General features: G+C 39.8%; 1 long non-coding RNA gene across 1 annotated transcript in view; it reads left to right on the forward strand.

The window, feature by feature from the left end:
• Window positions 1–729: 729 nt before the first annotated feature.
• Window positions 730–18,515, forward strand: part of LOC144680889 (uncharacterized) — a 34,934-nt gene continuing 17,148 nt past the window's right edge. Inside the window, exon 1 of the long non-coding RNA XR_013576640.1 lies at window positions 730–978. This is a non-coding gene — a long non-coding RNA (uncharacterized LOC144680889). The remainder of the gene's footprint in view (window positions 979–18,515) is intronic.

The raw sequence follows: 18,515 nt of genomic DNA on the forward strand, positions 1-18,515 counted from the left end.
CTTCACTGTCGCTGGGTTAAAATCCTGGAACTCCCTGCCTAATAGCACTATGGATGTATCTACACCACATGGACTGCAGCGGTTCAAGAAGGCAGCTCACCACCACCTTCTCAAGGGAAACTAGGGATGGGCAATAAGGGATGGCCCAGCCAGCGAATCCCACATCCTGTGAATGAATAAAAAAAACTCTATTTGTACCCCATTGGAGTGAGTTAAAGTTGACATAAGGGTTCACGCACTAGTATCCCTCAGTGTAATTTCAAGGGCCTTTTATTTTTGATTTAATTTTTTTGATAGAGACATTTTAGTCATACATTAATAGCAGAATCATGAAGCTGTTTCTGATCAGAGAAGCATTAATATTGTAATATTAGCAGGAATTTTCAAGAGTGTGCACAAAATTGTAAAAGGATAAAGGTTGGTCCATGGATTACAGAATTCTGTAAAGTTGCAGTTAGTTTAAAGCTAAAATTACATAGCTCTTTCTAGAGCACGGGCCAGTATTGTTTTTTTCTAATGTATATGCCTTTAAATGAATAGGCTTAATCTGGATTCTTCCAACCCTATCCATGGCCTCCATGCTGAATCACCTCTACATCAATAATCAACATTCTTAGAACCTGTAATGCCCTCCTGTAGCTTCATGGTTTATGGTCTATTAACGACAATTTTGTCTTTGGCAGTCCTTTCCACATTGTTAAATGTTTCCCAGCAGTCATCTTGATCATGTTTGTTTTTTTGATTCTCCAATTTATAACAGTGCTGATTTCCTCCCAGGCAGCTCAGTGTCCATGTGGAGTTGAGGCGCTGATATAGGAGCCAAAAATAACTTCACGCCATTTTAAAATTTCTTCCCCCAGAAGTAACCCTCAGTTTGTCTGAAGCATGATCTTCTGTTTTAATTTACTCCACCCTCCACTGCTTTCTGCCAGCAGAAACACAACTGCGTTAGTTTATAGGGCCCAAGTGATTCACTTTGTGAGTATTAAGTTAATTTATCAATTGTTTAATTGAGATTGCTTTCTCTTTTTGAATGGAGTGCTGTAGTGCTGGTGATGGACATGCTTTACAAAAGCAAAGAGAAGGGAATAAGATGGTTAGAGAAAAGGAAGTTTTAAATATTCCTGGAATAGCATTAGTGCTTTTAGATTATTTTGGGAGCACCTGACTTCATCTGTTTCTGATATTGCCATAGAGTTTACAAATACTCCATCCATTTGTGATTTCATTCTCATCTCAGTGTAATCTTGATCATTAATACCTCTCTTACAGATTTCCTCCAAAGTCTTCTCCGTCTCTCTCGTCTTTTTTAAAAACCTCCTCAAAACCCTTCTCTTCAAATAAGCTTTAATTAACCCCTTCTTAGCAATCCTTTCCTGGTGTGGCAGTTAGTATTCATACACCTGTTTTACGATGTGCTGCGCTTAAAACATTTATTAATATGAAATATGCTGTGTAAATGCATCTTGTTGTTGACTCCTCCAGAAGACAGCATTATTAACAAAAACTGCTTGAAAAAGTAAACATAAAACCCAATGGGCAAGAGACTTTGTATCATCAACCAGCATTTTACGAAACTGTATAAATGTAGATTAAATAGTCCTTTAAGCTTTCTTTGTTAGATGAAGGCATTTTAATGCAAGTATCTACATGGGTTTTGCAGCTTGACTTAACTGATGCTGGGTCCTCCACTGTGCTCAAACTCATTAGTGGAATGAATCAGTGAATTCCAAAAAATATAACCTTATTTTGGGGGATTTGTTCCTTGCCTGATGTCAATTTGGCGTTATGTCTTGTGCTGCTTCCTTTTTTAGACGTAAGATAAGCAAAAACGATTGCAGACAGTTTCTGCAATCCTTCCCTCCTTTCAGTCTAGCAACAAAAAGCACTTTGTCTTGCTGCTTCTGAGGTAGCTGTATAAGCAACTTAGGACTAAGGCCAATATGGCTCCATGAAAAGTAGAATAACATTGCCGCCGCACCTCGTTTCAGAATAATATTGCATCTGTAACAAAGAAAACCCATGCAGTTCACTAGCCATTCCTTCCATACACCATGTCAATCATTTTATCATAGGCTCTAACCAATCCCTAATTAATACTCCATGAAAAGGGTTTGCATAAATACCTTATGAACCCAGAGGAATAGAGAGAAACTATTTCTGCTGGTTGAGAAATATAGAACTAAGGGACATAGTCTAAATATTAGAACCAGTCCTTAAAGGAGTGAAATTAGGAAACACTTCTACACAAACAGGGTGGTAGAAGTTTGGAATTCTCTTCAGCAAAACACAATTGATGGTAGATCAATTTTTAATTCAATCCAAGATTAATAGGTTTTGTTAACCAAAGGGTATTAAGGCATATGAGGCAAAAGGCTGCTATGTGGAGTTTCACATCAGCCATGATCTCATTTAATGACAGAACAGTTTTGAGAGGCTAAATGGCCTACTCCTGTTCCTATGCAAAGAAGGATCATGCCAGCGTCCTTGGCTCAGTTCAGTGTATGAAAATACAGAACAGTGAGTTTCCAATGGTTTCCCAGTGATTAAGGAGCCTGTGTGTTTTAACTGCCCAGTTTCCACTGTGTAGGTAGGTTTACAATCACCCCATCGTATTTTGTTTCATAGCTTGGTGGTCCAGGAACTTAAAGATTAATCTTTTTTAAATCCTCAAAATGGCTCCAGCAATTGCCTGCTAGGAAATCGGTTTCTGATCTTTTCTATCTCTGAGTGAAATAAATCAGAAAAAAAATCAGTGAATTAAAAACCAGTACTGTTCATCATTGACAGTCATCTGTATCTTTAAGCCAGTCACTGATCACATTCAAATGCTAGAAACGTTAATGCATATAACTGGGTTTTTAAGTAATGAAGTAACATAATCATGGCAATCCCAGCAAAGACAATACTTCACAGCCAGCCATTCTGTACCTGTTATGAAATAGCTCTTCACTCTTCAAATGAAGTTTACTATCTCACAGATAGATTTCCTGTAGAGGAAATGTTATTTCAGTGGTTTGGTGGGTTCAAGAATCTTTTGCCACACCAGTTACGTCTGGTTTTTAGTCAAGCACCACCATACTCGGAGGCAAAAGATGGGCAAAGTTGTTAGGTAATTCCAAGAAAAGCTATAGTCAGTAGCATTAAATGGCTGCTTCTTCCAGAAAAGCATTTGTTTGAAAGATCTGCAAAGAAACCATGCAAAGCAACTTAACTGACTTGTTTATTCATTTAACCCTTTCATGAACAGGTTCAAAGGTGCTGTAGTGTTCGTACTGACTTCAACAATTGGCTGTTGCTGCTTAGTTTGGTGAATAATCCATGAATAAACCTTTCCCGTAGCTCAGTTTGCTACAAAAACATCTGGTGTGACTCATATTAATATTCCTCTGAAGTGATGTAGGGACACAGCTGATATCCTAGAGTTTACTCTTCACTAAGGCATGCTATTCAACATTACTTTGTACAGAGTATTGTTTCCATTCATAGAAAGCACAAATGCAAGTACAAAATAGCTGAATCAAAACAGCTAGGATGCCTAAAGTGGACAATAGATTCCAAAAAAGGCAATAAGAACAACAATATGAACCATTTGTAAAATGTCTTTAATGTAGAAAAATATCTAAAACAAGGGGCAGGATTTTTCCGTCGGTGAGCGGGGGCAGGGCCCACTCGCCGACACGTAAAATGACGCGCAGTGATGTCGGGCGGAACTCCCGATGTCACCGCGCCCCATTTAAATTTTCCGATAGGCGGGGGCGCAGCAAAATCAGCTGCGCGCCCGCCGACCTGTCAATGGCCAATTGAGGCCATTGACAGAGTCATTTAGCTCATTAATAGGCCTGGCGGTCCAACCTTAAGTTTGGCGGGCAGGCCAGGAGCCCCGGCGGGAATTAGAAAAAGCATGAAACCTCATCCACGGGCGGGATGAAGTTTCATGTAGGTTTTTAAAAATTTTAATAAAGTTTTTGTTAAAATTATGGACACGTCCCAACTCATGTGGCAGTGTCACATGAGGGGACATGTCAGGATTTTTTTTTCTCTCTACTTTTAATTTCTGTCACAGATCAGCCGATCTCCCTGAGGCAGCGCTTAGCCTTAGGGAGATGAGTGCGCTCTTTTAGCGCACGCTTGGTTTTGGGATTCCCTTCCCCGCCTGCACAGGGAGCACATAGCGCTTCTGTGCAGATGTTGCACTGGGCGGGCCTTAATTGGCCCGCCCACGTAAAATGGCGCCGATCAGAAGCACGCCTGTGCGCGCCCGCCATTCAACTTCGCCCCCGAAGGGGAGGGAAAATTCTGCCCTAGGAAATTGAAGGAGAGAAATTGAAGGAGGTGACCAAAAACTTAGCCTAAGAATTGGGTTTTAATGAGCGTGGAGAGGGAGGCAGAGAGGTGTGAAGATTTAGAAAAATAATGATTTATGCATGTTTGGAATATCTTATTTCAGCTGTGATTAGTCTTTTTGATAACAGTTCCACTTTGACGCCACGAATCTTTATCTATTCTTTGTCAATGGACACCATTCATTGTGTGGACTGTCATATGTTCAGCTCCAAATGTACATAGCCTCATATTTAGTGACATTGATATGCATCAACCTGCAAAGAACTGAAGTTTCTTTTCAAATTTCCAAAAATGGTAAAAATGTATTAATATGGAAGAAAAAGTATATTGGTTGCATAGTAATGTTTATTCAACAAGTAATCAAAAACGAATGTTGACATTGGTGTTTTTATCGTTTAAATTTGGAATAACAGTAGTGGATTTTAGAACACATAATTGCAGGGAGCATCACCTAAATGATCAACCTTTAAAGGAAGTGGCACATCATTCATAGAACCACTGGAGGCTGTCCCAACATACCAAGGAGTGAGGAAGACGGCTGTTTTAGAGAACAATGTTGACAGTAAATTGAGCAGAAAGTCATCCCGCTCATATCTGAATGTGCCCAGTCCACTTTTCTTAGATTCATAGAATTTTACAGAACAGAAGGTGGCCATTTGGTCTATTATGCCTGTGCCAGCTCTCTGCAAGAACTATTCGCTTGGTTCCATTCTCCTGACCTTTTCCCACAGCATTTTAAATATTCATCTCCTTCTGTTTTAAATGTTCTGAAATAATTATTCTAAACTCTCTCGTGATTCATTGGTGATAATCTTAAATGTATGCCCTTTTGTTAGTTTGTTCCCTATTTATACTATTAACACACTTATTAATTTTGAACATCTCTGTTAGATCTCCTCTTAATCTTCTCTGATATAATGAAAAGGACACTAGTTTCTCCTTATAACTAAACACTCTCATGCCTAGAGTCATCTTAATCTCCTCTGTGCTATCTTCATGCCTTCAACAGCCTTCCTAAATTTGGGTGCCTAAAATTGGACATGTCATTCTAATGTGACCAAAGCAATGATTTATATAAGCTTAACATTAGGGACAAGATTTCTACTTTGTGTGAAAGTAGTGTTAACTGCACTCAAATTGTTCTAGTTTTCCAATTTAAGTGAGGTTTTTTTCTCTCGTGGTTCTCTAACCTTATCTGCATATCACCAAACATAAACTCTTCAACAAACCAGTGTAGTTAGACAATTTTTCAGTCTGTAATATTTTTTAAAAGTTTATATGAAAAAATTCCTTGATATATTTCGGTGGTAACCTGGCGCAGGTTAATCAATACTGCTGAAACTGGCCACAGCATTTTAAGTAGTTCACTGTGAGTAGCCCAATTTTAAGTAACTGAAAATGACTTTAAAAAACTTACTAGTTTCATTGGTATACAGTAGTCAGTTTCATAGTAAATTTTTAAAGAATTTATATTCAAAACTTGTAAAGGGTATCTAGTTATTAGTGCTCTTGAACCTAAAAGAAAGTGTAGCTTTAAGAGCCTTCTTGAAGGACTTGAAAATGGGTGCAATTAGTGGAAAGTCACAATGATGATTAATTTGCCCAGAGGGCATGGCCAGTTTTGTGGGTAGGGTCAACTTCCAAAGCAATGTTTTTCAAACTAGCGCAAACGATAGCAGAAACTCAATTTGCCCTAAATATATTTTGTGTGATTACAATTCTTCGATCTTTTGTGCTGGTTTTGTCAGTTTCAATCTAACGGAAACTTCGGCCCGTACTCTTACAGGCGGTATGCCCCGATTCATAAAAGCTCAGATCCTATATTCTTTATTCAGCTTTATCTATCTGCTACTGTCCTTTTCTTATTTTGTGATGTAAGACAGTTACATTATTCAACATTATGTGGAATTCACACTGTAAAGAATCAAGAACAAGGTTAGTGCATTAAATCTTCAAAGTAGTGGCAGTCCTCTGCAAATTGATGGTTTCCGAAAGAAGCTATTCTTGCTTACTATGCCTAATGTATCCTTTTAAATGCTATAGATTGTGAGAGAGGTAACCACATCTTGTCCAATATAGGCCAAGTGGAGAATTTTGATGGTATTTGTCTTGAGCTAGTAATGTTTGTGTTCATCTTTCTCCTCCACAGAACAGATGATCAGTTTTTCAGGCAAGGAGCCAGACATATAATGAGACCTGAAAGACTAATGTGTGGATGCATTAAACATTTGACAAATATATAACATGTAGTCTCTGAAGAGGAAGTACAACATAAGATATTGAACACAATTTTCCATACAACCTTTCTCTGGAACAGATAAAAGTAGAATAAATGTTCTACTCTATGAAATGTTTTAAGCATTCTGTTTGAAAAAACATCTAAAGGTCAGAGTACAAGATGCATAACATCCTGCCTTAGCTGATATATTTTATCACAATCTCCTCGCTTCTCCTATTTCTCCTTGCAGAGGGCTTACTCTTTCCTCTTGTAGTTATGTTTCTTTGCCATCTTTTAATTTCTTTACTGTCTCAGCACTACCTTAGCATTTTCCCCTTAATTTCCTTTCCCACTCAATCCCAATTCCCTTGATCTTTCCATTCTTTCTATGTGGCTTCTTTTACTTTTTTTTAAACTTTCAATTATTCTTTAATTTCCTGCTGTCACAATCCAGCAATAATAAACAGCTTATACCCTGAAAAAAATGGTAATTCAGTTTCTCCAAGGATCCAGACAAACTAAGTGGTTTTTCATGCAATGTGCTGAGTACACAAAAAAGTACCAAAATGAGTACTTGAAAATACCTCCCATATCTGTTTTATGAAGTATTGGAAGTACTGGCAGAGACGAGACTGAAAATTCAAGGAAAATCCAGCCAATATTATATCATACCTGGTAACTTGTATGGGCAATTTTTACCCTGCACTATCTTACATGATATGCTTCAACAACTGTCTTTGCCCAACAGCTTAGAGCACAATTATGACATGTGGATGGTTTTAATCTCAGCGCAAGCCTCCTCCTGAAATAACTGTTGTTAGGTCTGTCCTCAACCACTCAACATTACATCACATTGCAATCAGTCCAACACTGCCATGTTAATCCCAAAAACAGCAATAATTACAAACAAATCCTAATCTCCCCAAAATCCTAGTGTCAATATTCCATCTATAATAAAGCAAAAGATTTTGGTTTCCTTTATTAAGTAAAACATTTAATAGTTCCTAATTATTTTATCACTAAAAATGTACAAGCTTGAAAATATCCTCTGAAAAATGTTTAATTAGTGCTTAAAATCTATTACAGAGGAGATAGAAACAAAAATGTCATACTATGGCAGTACATTACTGAAGAATGACAAGAAATTGGAGGACTCACTAAGACTTCATAAAATTTCAGTAGTCCAGTCTAACAGTTTTGCATGCTCGAGCCATGCTTTTCTTACCATTTTCCCGAAAAAAACATATTTTTCTCCTGTAAAGATCAATGCCAGCTGATGCATTTCATCTGGAAAAATGTCATTGTTTTCCACAAATGTTCAGAAATTTCACTTTTGTAAAATGCTGTTTCTGATTAAATTGAAACTTCAGACTATTAATGGTTTACATACTAGCTCCGAAAAAGCAAAGTCATTTTTCAAAAGCAAAGAAGAGAGAGACCGTTGGGAATACTAAGGAAAGAGAAAGGAATGAGGGAATAAAAAAAAGTTAGTCAAAAAACTTCAGCCATGAAAAGACATATAGGTTATTAAAAGTTTTTAGAACATACATATAGCTAAAAGTATATCTTCTTTATCTTACAAAAATTACTTATTGAACATGTTACTAATGTTGTGAAAATTATTTAAGCTAAATGCATTCCATAAGAATTATTTTTCCAAATGTTCAGAACCTGTGAAATCATAAATTGTAGACAACTGTATATTTAGTTTCACATACACTTTGGCAGATTTTCAACTTGCTTAAATATCCATGTTAATCAGATATTAAACGTGAATTGCAGTTCAGTTACGGTTTTCCAACTGACAAAGTCACATTTAGCAAACCATTAATGATGTGACGCATCTCTGATTATTTTTATACCTTGTTTGACAGACACTTCTGGGAATGTCTTCTTGTTTAACATCGTCAGCAGAGCTTCCAGTTAAACTTCCTTACGTGGCATTAAATACTGCTGAGCTGAATGGCATTTACTCACCCCTCACTCTAAGAATCATGGTCTGGCTTGGCAAGGAGCTGGAAACACATATTTTTCACAACAGCTGACCTCCAAAGTTAGGCCCATCTGGTCCTGCTTTCAATAAGTTTTGGAATCAGACTGCACTAATTAGAGGAAAATTTTAAGTCAACAATTGAAATACTTGGTCTTTTCATATCCACAGACTGACAGTTGGACAAAGAGTCTAATTGCTTTCATGGGTCTACAAGTTATGTTCTTTTTTCAGCTCTTTAAGCTCTGAGCCAGATACTAGTGTCGACGTGCTGTGAGAGATTTTTGGATCAACAGCAGTCCTGTCTATTTTGAGCTTTGTCACAGCTTGAAATTTTAATTTATTTTGATGATGCTGCCAGTCATATTATGACAGGCCCTGGCTTAATCTTAGAATATCAGGTACTTTTCTTAGTAGAAGAAGAAGTAGTTTTGTACAATTCAGGATATAAATTAATTCCAGTTTCAATTCAGGTCAGTAAGTGATGATGTTAAGATATGATCACTGGTGAATGATGGAAAAGTTGTCAGCCAATTGCCAAGGAAAGCCTCCTACCAAACTCTGCACTCTTGCCTCTGGTATGGTATAACAGGAAAGTGGCAGGAATTAAAGCCTCAGGACAGTTGGTGAATGCCTTGACCACTGGAGTTATAAATGTCATATGACAAACCTCCCTTCTGGAGACACTTGGGAATAGTTTTGAATTTTGATTTAAAGCAATTTTTTTTTGGCTGAATTAGCTCTAACAAAGAATATTTATTTGTAGAAAATAGGAAATGTAATTAATAAATCTCACGCTGCTCAGTATAAAATTCACTTTGGCACTGTAACAAATAATTTGTCTTTAATCGTTATCATTATCTATTTCTGAAGTTCAGTTGTACATGCTTTACAGCTGTTCAGTAGAGTTCATGCCGTATGAAATTTTAGCTTAACTGGTAATGAGGACGTAGTGTTAGGCTTCAGCCTTGTGTCTGCTTCCTCGGCACAAGATTGGAAAGGCTTTGATTATACAAAATAGTAAAGAAGCCATACACAAGATCAATCATTTTAAGTTTATAGACTGTTTTAAATGATTGAAAATAGTTACTTGATTCTGTCAGTGATCTAAGTTTATCTATGCTCTTAAAGTCCGTATAATAAGGTTAGTTTTACTTAGTGAATAATAAAGTGAAAAATTACTTGTGTTGAGCAATCAGAAAAAATGAAAATCCATTATTTGGGCTCACTGCCTTAATTTTTAATTAATTTCTGTCAAACAAATTATCTTCGGCTGCATAAAAAACGAGTTATGTCCAAATCTAGTCAGTAACTTTTCACCACATTCTCCAAAAAAGTCCAGAGTTTATGCTATAATTACAGTAAGAAAAACAATTTATATTTTATACATTTATTACATTGTAATTAAAACTATTTTGACAACATATTGCTTTACCTCAAAGGATTCATGACAAACAATATGATCATTCAAAAATTATTCAGCACAAGAAAAGATGCTTTCAGGTTAAAAACAATGATATACACCTTGCTTTATATTCATATTTTTCCATTTATGTCATTTTGCTTCAGACAATTTAATTGACCTTTCCAAAGCAACTGCATTATTTTAAACAGAATCCAAAAAATCTTTGGCATTCATAAAGTTGAGGATATGTGTTGCTTATCACAATAAACCATGTGCTTAAAATATTCCTAAATTAGCACATGAAGTTAATACACAGGCAACTGAAAACTTTTTGGTACTTTTTTATATTTAAAAAAAAATCAAGTGACAGGTAATATGATAGGTGCACAATACAACGAATGATTGCCCATACTGTAGTTACCAGGAAATAAACTCTTCACGGCAAAGTAGGTGATGAAACATAAATAATCCAGTGCCACTTGGTGTTTGACTCGATTAATGATTCAACTCTAGAATTTCGACATACAAAAGAACTCAGAGCCCATTCACACTTGATGGGTGGAATAATAACGATGAGGAAAATTTATAAAAAACTATGAGTTTACCACTGGTGATAAATCTGCCTTTAATCCAACAGAAAATCCACATAGAGCCTAGTAGTAATTCTTACCTTCCAATGCCAAAATAATACTGTCACAGAAAGAAAGATAACTATTCAATCATATCAAAGTTCGGAAGTAGTCTTCCTGGTTGCCAGTCTAACAAAATCTGGACACCACCTTTTATCTGAGAAAAGGAAATGCAAGTTCTTCAACTGACCATGTGTTAACCATCTTTCACACTTTGGAGGACATCTATGGCAACTGAATTTAACCCACAGTTTAACCCACAAATGCACATTCATTTGTTTTTTTGGAATTTGAATTCAACCAAAGTTTTTTGGTCATATTTAGCCATGGATGCATGGGTTTAGCATGGGAGCAATGCACAGCAAAGGCTGGCTTATTGTACACAAAGTAAGTAGGATTTGATCCTGAGCTGCACTCATTTGTACCACCCCAAGACACCTTGTGATATATCCCCCATCTGCCTATTTTACCAAAAAAAAGTAGAAAATAAGAAACCACATTCCCTATTGTGTATTTAATTGATGTTAACGAACAAGAGAAAACATAAGTTCTAAACTTCAGAATCTATATAGTGTCACTGAATTTTATTCATTCTTTCATGGGATGTGGACGTTGCTAGCATGGCCAATATTTCTCGCCTCATAATTCCCAGTATCTGACCTGCTCTTGTAGCCACAGTATTTATATGGCAGTTCCAGTTCAGTTTTTGGTCAATGATAACGCTCAGGCTGTTGATAATGGGGGATTCAGCAATGGTAATGCCATTTAATGTCAAGGAGAGATGGTTAGATTCTGTCTTGTTGGAGTGGATCATTGTCTGGCACTTATGTGGCGTGGATGTTACTTGCCACTTGTCAGCCCAAGACTGGATATTGTCCAGGTCTTGCTGAATATGGATGCAGACTGCTTCAGTATCTGAGGAGTTGTGAATAGTACTGAACATTGTACAATCATAACAAACATTCCCCATTTCTAATCTTATGATGGAGGATGATTATTGGTGAAACATCAATCATGATGGCATAGCTTTCCAGAGTTTCTTTTCAACTGACAAACGAACAATATCTGGTTTACAATCTGGTCCTCTGATACAAACTCTCAGCTCTTTCCCATGCCTGAGTTTTCACACCACTTTTAGGATTCAGTTCCTTTTAGCTCGGTCAAACATCGCTTCCCCAAGAGCCTTTAAAATTCTATTCTTTTTCTTATTGCCAAACAGAATGTTACCCTTTTACACACTATAGGCAGAATATCCCCCCCATTGGGGGGGTTGATGGGCGGGCGCGCTTCTGGTCGGCACCCCTGATTTACATGGATGGGCCAATTAAGGCCCTTCCCAGCGTGACGTCCACACAGGAGCGCTATGCACTCCCTATGCGGGCGGGCGGGAGGGAATCCCTAAAATCGAGAATGCGTTCTTTCGCGCACGTGCACGAAAGAGTGCACTCATCTCCCTGAGGCTAAGTGCTGCCTCAGGGAGATTGCCTCTACTTTCAACAATATTAAAAATAGAAAAAAAAAAATTCCCTTATGTCCCCTCATGTGACAATGTCACATGAGTTGGGACATGTTCATAATTTCTGTAACAACTTTATTAAAATTTTTTAAACCTTACATGAAACCTCATCCCGCCGGTGGATGAGGTTTCATGTTTTTTCTAGTTGCCACCAAGGCTCCTGGCCTGCCCGCCAACCTTAAGACTGGATGGGCAGGTCCACTAACTACTTTAATTGATCTGTCAATGGCCTCAATTGGCCATTGACAGGTCGGCGGGCACGCAGCTGATTTTGCTGCGCCCGCGCCTTCCTGAAAATTTAAATGGGGTGCGGTGACATCGGGAGTTCCGCCCGACGTCACCGCGTGTCATTTTACACGTCAGTGAGCGGGCCCCACCCCCGCTTGCCAACGGTAAAATCCTGCCCTATAAGTTTGATAACTATGTCCTGCTTCGGCTTCTTTGCGCCTGCATCTGTGCTGATCTCCTTCTGCCTCCAGCTCTCCTTTGTCTGCCTGGTCTTAACTTGCTTCCTGTAAGTACTGCTTCCAAGTCAAGGGTCACAAGGGCCACATGGACCAGTATTTCTTATCTTCCAAGAAAATTACAATTGACCCCTTCTCAAACAAACAAACAAACAAACAAACAAACAAACATTCTAAAACACACAATTACAAATTCTGCAGACACTTGTTAAAAATTGCAAATTTTCCCAGGGGTACATTTTCCCCCCATCAGGTGTGGGGGTTGGGGGGGGTGGGGGTAGAGCGGGAGTGGGCGTCAGTGGTCAACCTTTCGATCGGCGCCCCCGGTCAGGGAGGGGGTGCGCCATTTTACGAGGGCAGGCCAATTAAGGTCCGCCCAGCATGACGTCTGCCGGGGAGCACATGCGTTCCCTGTGCGGGTGGGTGGGGCATTCCCTCAGCCGGGACTGCGCTCTTTCGCGCATGTGCTGCCTCAGGGAGATTGTATCCGAATAAAAAGTTGACAGAAAGGTAACAGAAAAATTTCCCTGACATGTCCCCTCAAGTGACATTGTCATGAGTTGGGACATGTCCTTAACTTTTATTTAAACGTTTGATAAACATTTAAAAGCCCTCATGAAACCTCATCCCACCCGTGGATGAGGTTTCATGCTAGTTCCGAGGCCCGCCTGGGCTCCTGGCCTGCCTACTGACCCTAAGGCTGGACGGGCAGGCCCATCAATCATTAGTTTAATTAGTTTTTAAATGGTCTTAATAGATCATTGACAGTTCCACGGGCCCGCAGCCAAATCGGCTGCGTGCCAGCAGAACTGAAAATCTAAATGACGCGGGATGACATCGGGACGCACGCCTGATGTATCCCCGCGTCATTTGACACATTGGCGAGCAGGCCCTGCCCCTGCTCGCCAACTGGAAAAACCTGCCCCTACTTTACTTCTGGGTCAAAGTACGTCACAGCCTCTACCAACTACAACCATCTTCCTCTGTGCTAGGTATGACTACAACCAGTAGAAAGCCTTACCCACTATTCCCATTGACTTCAGTTTTGCCTGGGTTCCTTGATGCCAAACTCAGTCAGGCACTGCCTTGATGTCAAGGCCAGTCAATCACCCCACCTCTTGAATTTATGGTCATATTTAGACTATAAGATGTAGGAGCAGAAGTAGGCCATTCAGCCCATCAAGTCTGCTCCGCCATTCAATGAGATCATGGCTGATCTGATAATCCTCAACTCCACTTTCCTGCCTTTTCCCCATAACCCTTGATTCCCTTACTGATTAAAAATCTGTCTATCTCAACCTTGAATATACTTAACGACCCAGCCTCTACAGCCCTCTGCAGTAAAGAATTCCACAGACTGACTACCCTCAGAAGAAATTCCTTCTCTTCTATGTTTTAAATATGCGTCCCCTTACTCTGAGATTATGCCCTCTGGTCCTAGGCTCCCCCACAAGGGGAAACAACCTCTCAACATCTACCCTGTCAAGCCCCTTAAGAATCTTATATGTTTCAATAAAGGTCAGCTCTCATTCTTCTAAACTCCAATGAGTGCAGGCCCAACCAATCAACCTCTCCTCATAAGAAAATCCCTCCATTCCCCGGATCAACCTAGTGAACCTTCTCTGGACTGCCTCCAATGCCAGTATATCTTTCCTTAGATAAGGAGACCAAAACTGTTCACAGTAATCTAGGTGTGGTCTAACTAGTGCCTTGTATAGTTTTAGCAAGACTTCCCTATTTTTATACTCCATTCCCTTTGAAATAAAGGCCAACATTCCATTTGCCTTACCTATTATCTGCTGAACATGTATGCTAGCTTTTTGGGATTCATGCACAAGGACTCCCAAATCCCTCTGTGCTGCAGCTTTCTTCAGTCTTTCTCCACTTAAATAATATTCAGCCCCTCTATTTGGACCAAAGCTTTAATGAGGTCAGGAGCTGAGTGGCCCTGACAGAACCAAAACTGAGCATCAGTTATTGTTGTGTAAGTGCCGCTTGATAGGACTATTGACAGCACCTTCCATCACCATGCTGATGATCGAGAGTAGACTGATGGAGAAACTGGATGGATTTGTCCTGCTTTTTGTGGACAGGACATACCTGGCTAATTTTCAACATTGTCGGGTAGTTGCAAGTCTTGTAGCTGTACCAGAACAGCTTGGCTAGGGGCCCAACTAGTTCTGGAGCATATGCCTTCAGCATTATTGCTGGGATGTTTTCGGGGCCCATAGCCTTCCAGTCTCTTTTGCCATTTCTTGTTATCACATGGAGTGAATCAAATTGGCTGAAGAATGGCATCTTTGATGCTGGGGATTTCAGAAGGAGGCTGAAATGGATCATCCACTCGGCACTTCTGGCTGAAGATGGATGTGCTGGGCTCCCACACCATTAAGGAAGGGGATATTTTTGCAGCCACCTCCTCCAGTGAGCTGTTTAATTGTCCATCTTCATTCATGACTGGATATGGCAGGACTGCAGAGATTTGTTCTAATCAATTGGTGGTGGGATCACTTAGCTCTGTCTATCACATGCTGCTTCTGCTGCTTGGCATGCATAATAGTTCCAATGATCCCTTATAAATGCCGGCAACGGGTCTGCTCCTTATTTGCCAGAAACGGAGATATGAGCATCCTGGGACCTCCAAAAAGGAGCCCATCAAAATAGGAGGCCTTCCCAAAATTTGACCCTTCTATGGAGTTGGCCCCCTGGTTCTATCCACTCCATATTGATCTCCCTCAATGTTAAAGCACCTCTAATGCCACCTTTAAGCCCCTAAAAATCCCCTAGCTTACTTTTCAAGATGTTTCCTGCTCTAATGGCTGTCTCTGTGGCCATCCACACCGCTTCTTACTCAGCGGGATTGTGGCAGGCCTTCTGCCTCATGCCCATTTCCTTGCCCTGAGAAATGGCCGCCAATAGAAATGGAGGCAGGGCTTTCAGCTGTCACCGGGAGGCCTTTTTTTGGACATTTCATCTCCATTTGGTCCTGTTTCAGGACACAATGTCCAGCCCTTAATCTCTAAGGTTAGCTAAGAAACAATTCAATGTTATATAGAAGGAACTATGGGTTCTTTCCGGATTTATAGGTTTAGGCTCTCCTCATCTGTGACTATCTTGTGCATGGATGGAATTGTCTAATGCTGCATTGGTTGTAATGAAGATACTGGGCACTCTTAATGGTTACCTACTTCTCTGGTTAGATCCTCCACTTGCACAACAAGTCAGAGGTAGCGTTATTTCCATCACTACATCTATAGGCATCAGTATCATTACAGCAACCACCTGGCACAATGGATGTGATATGATTCCATTGTAAAAGAATAAAGAAAGTTAAAATATTTGTATAGAAACCTAGGTGAGATTCATTAATGAGCATATCAATAGTATTCATTACTTTTAGGATACTTTCTAATTAGCATTCGGCCATTGTTGCAATCACTGGTGGGGAAACCATAAACCAAAATAATTAAATTTAATGGATGACCACCAAATGAAGAAATTACCAACAAGATTTCACTTTCTGTTGCTTTTAACTTTAACACAAATCAAAACCAATGCAAATTACACATGAATTAACAGGCAGATGATACTTCAAATAAAAAGGTAAATTTCACTTTAAATAGTTCATACAATAAAGTTACATTTTTGACAAATACAAGCATTTGCATCACTCCTTGCACAAAATATGGCACTAAGAAGCTACACAGGTCTGCAATACACTATTCTTTATTCATGCAGGGTAGGTCAGGCTTCCAATCTGACACCAGCTTTCACCTGAGTTGCATGGGTACAATTATCATCAGCAAGGCACACATCTACAAACCCGACGTGTCATAATATTCATATCAACATCCTAGGGTTACCATTGACCAGAAACTGAACTGGACTACCCATATAAACACTATGGTTACAAAAGCAGGTCAGAGGCTAGGAATCCTGCAGTGAGTAACTCACCACCTGACTCCCCAAAGCCTGTCCACCATCTACAAGGCACAATTCAGGAGAGTGATGGAATACCCCCCACTTGCCTGGATGAGTGAAGCTCCCACAACACTCAAGAAGCTTGACACCGTCCAGGACAAAGCAGCCCGCTCGATTGGCACCACATCCATTCACTCCCTCCACTACCAACGCACAGTAGCAGCAGTGTGTACCATCTACAAGATGCACTGCAGGAATTCACCAAGGCGCCTTAGATAGCACCTTCCAAACCCATGACCACTACCATCTAGGACAAGGGCAACAGATAGATGGGAAAACCACCACCTGGAAGTTCCCCTCCAAATCACTCACCATCCTGACTTGGAAATATGTCACCATTCCTTCACTGTCGCTGGGTCAAAATCCTGGAGCTTTCTCTCTAACAGCACATGGGCTGCAGCGGTTCAAGAAGGCAGCTCACCACCACCTTCTCAAGGGCAATCAGGGATGGGCAATAAATGTTGGCCCAGCCAACGAATCCCACATCCCATGAATAAATTATAAAACAAAATCCTGATGCTGTAACTTTCCAGGGTTCATTTTCAACTGACCAACCAATAACACACCCTATTTGATGTTATGTTTGGCCACTTCTTGGAAAACAGCCAGCTCTTTAATGTCTCTCTATTGTCCAGCTATTCACACAGCTTTCCAGGTTTTAGACCTTTTCAGTTAGCTCACACCTTGCTTCCAAGAGCTCTTGTCTTCTTTTCTGTCAAACAGAAAAACAGATGTCTTCCTGAGAATGATTTGGTTCTTCTCCTCACAAGAATCCTCTGTGTTCCTCTTTCTGTCTCTATCTGCTTTCCCTTTATGTCTGCATCTGTGAGCTGTTTGCCTTCACCCTCTAGATCCTCTGCTTGTGGCTGTAGCTCTCCTTTTGGTCTGCAACTGTCAGCCACACAGCTTCTTGCTTAACTTCATTCCTGTTGGTACTGCTTCCAGGTCAAGGGTCACCAGGTCACATGGACCAGTATTTCTTATTATCCAAGAAAGTTACAGCTGATCCCTTTAAAGTTGACGCAAACTCTTAAAAGCCCTTTTCAAACATTATTAAAAATAATTATAGATTTTACTGACCTTTTAAAGAAATTACAAATTTTCCTTACTGTACTGCTTCCAGCTCAAGGGTTGTCACAGTCATGAAAGTTTTTTAAAAATTCAATGAGATTATATATTTTTTTACTCAATCATGGGAAGTAAGCATCACTAGCAAAGCCAGCATTGATTGTCCATTCCTAACTGCCCTTGAAAAGACAATGGTTAGCTACCTTCATGCAGCCCACATGGTGTAGGTACACCCACAGTACTAAAAGCAAAAAGCTAAAAGCTTTTTGACCAAGCGACAATGAAGGAAAGGCAATATAGTTCCAAGTCAGGATGCTTTGTAAACTTTGAGGGGAACGTGTGGGACATTATCAAAAGCTTTCTGAAAATCCAAATACACCACACCCACTGGCTCTCCCTTATCTATTCTGCTAGTTACATCCTCAAAAACTCCCGTAGGTTTGTCAAACATGATTTCCTTTTCATAAACCAACGTTGACTTTGTCTAATCCCATTGATATTTTCTAAGTGTCCTGTTACATCATCCTTTATAATAGACTCTAGCATTTTCCCTACTACTGACGTTAGGCAAACTGGCCTATAATTCCCTGTTCATAACCTCCCTCCTTTTTTAAATTGTGGGGTTGTATTTGCCACCCTCCAATCTGCTGGGACTGTTCCAGAATGTACATAATTTTAGAGGATGACACTGAACTGAACTGAATTGGACTAGCCATATAAATACTGTGGCTACCAGAGGAGGTAGGAGTCTAGGAATCCTGTGGAGAATAACTCACCTCCTGACTTCCCAAAGCCTGTCCACCATCTACAAGGCACAAGGAGTGTGATGGAATCATCTCCACTAGTTTGGATGAGTCCAGCTCCAACAACACTCAAAAAGCTTGATACCATCCAGGA

The sequence above is a fragment of the Cetorhinus maximus genome, chromosome 5, assembly GCF_964194155.1.
Source record: "Cetorhinus maximus chromosome 5, sCetMax3.hap1.1, whole genome shotgun sequence".
Taxonomy (NCBI): domain Eukaryota; kingdom Metazoa; phylum Chordata; class Chondrichthyes; order Lamniformes; family Cetorhinidae; genus Cetorhinus; species Cetorhinus maximus.